Source organism: Apium graveolens, chromosome 6, assembly GCF_009905375.1.
Source record: "Apium graveolens cultivar Ventura chromosome 6, ASM990537v1, whole genome shotgun sequence".
Lineage (NCBI taxonomy): Eukaryota > Viridiplantae > Streptophyta > Magnoliopsida > Apiales > Apiaceae > Apium > Apium graveolens.
This window is the reverse complement of record NC_133652.1, coordinates 83604500-83605832: the sequence shown is the minus strand read 5'-3', so window position 1 is coordinate 83605832 and position 1333 is coordinate 83604500.

Here is a 1333-nt window from a genome sequence, read left to right as displayed (position 1 = left end):
AACTCAAACATGATTAGTTTCAACCGGATGTGGTGAAACGGGTACATGTAAATGTATCATTTTGAATAAATAGTGTGATTGTATTTCCAAAATAGATGGATTGAATAACTATCGTTTCTATTTTATATTTTTTTGACGCGATTATTTTTGTAGATGTGATATGACTTATATTTATTAAATTATTTTTCTTACCAAAAAAAGGTCATTTTTTAACTTAGTTATATCTGAATTTTTAATTGAACTCGAATTATTTAATTTTATTAAAAAAGAGGTGTATATAAACAGATACTACATGCATTAGGCAAGTGATTGTGTCATTGTCACACAATGCAGTGCAGTGAGCACTACATGCAACTGCTGTAATCCAAGTTAACTTTATCAGAGCAGAGCACTGCCAACACTAAAGTGGAGTCTTGTCATTGTTATTTTCCTCCGCACAGTTTCCGATATCTATTTTACCCTTTTACCTTTGTCTTTTCTTATTTATTCACTTTCCATAACCACTTCCTTATAATCATCCTTTTGTAAAATTCGGAAATTAATGGATCCAGATGAATCACGAATTAATTTTATTAATTTTTTTAATAATATTTAATACATTAACCCTGTTTATAATTAAAAAAATATCCTCAAATTATAATTACTGTACTTAATCTAATTTTAAACATTAAATTAATGAAATATTTCTTCAATTAATGGATTCTTTTTTAAAAAAACTGGGAACATTTTGAACGCACCAATGAGATGTATAGAATATAGAATATAGATGATAGAGCCTATTGGGCTGAGTGCTTAGTTGATCATCCCCTCCTTTTTGGGCCGACCCATTAGCTAAAATATAAACTGAAAAACATGCAAAGGCCAGTGGTGTGTTGAGAATAAGATGGTGCCCAAATAGCAAGCCTACGTCAGACAGGCAACTGTTTTTATTTTTTGCCGGTAGCCCACCAATTCCGAGAGCATAAATTTTGGCCTAAATTTGGACCAAAATAACTTTTCATTTAAACGGTTCGTTTTAAATTTTGGTGAAATTTATATATTAATATTTTATTTTTTCAACTATTAATATATTGTTATTTTAATGTGTTGATATTAATTCACATACTTATTAATTCAATTGGATCCGGAACGAATAAGATCATATTAATTTCAAACTTAATAAATTTATTTAATTAAAAAAATATTACACTTAAACAAGAAAAATAAAGAAATATTAATATTATATTTAATTAACTAAGAGAAAAATAACAAATATTAAACTACTCTGGATTAGTATATTACTCCCACAAGTGCTCGATTAATACATCTCGAAGAGTAATATGAACTTCTTTAT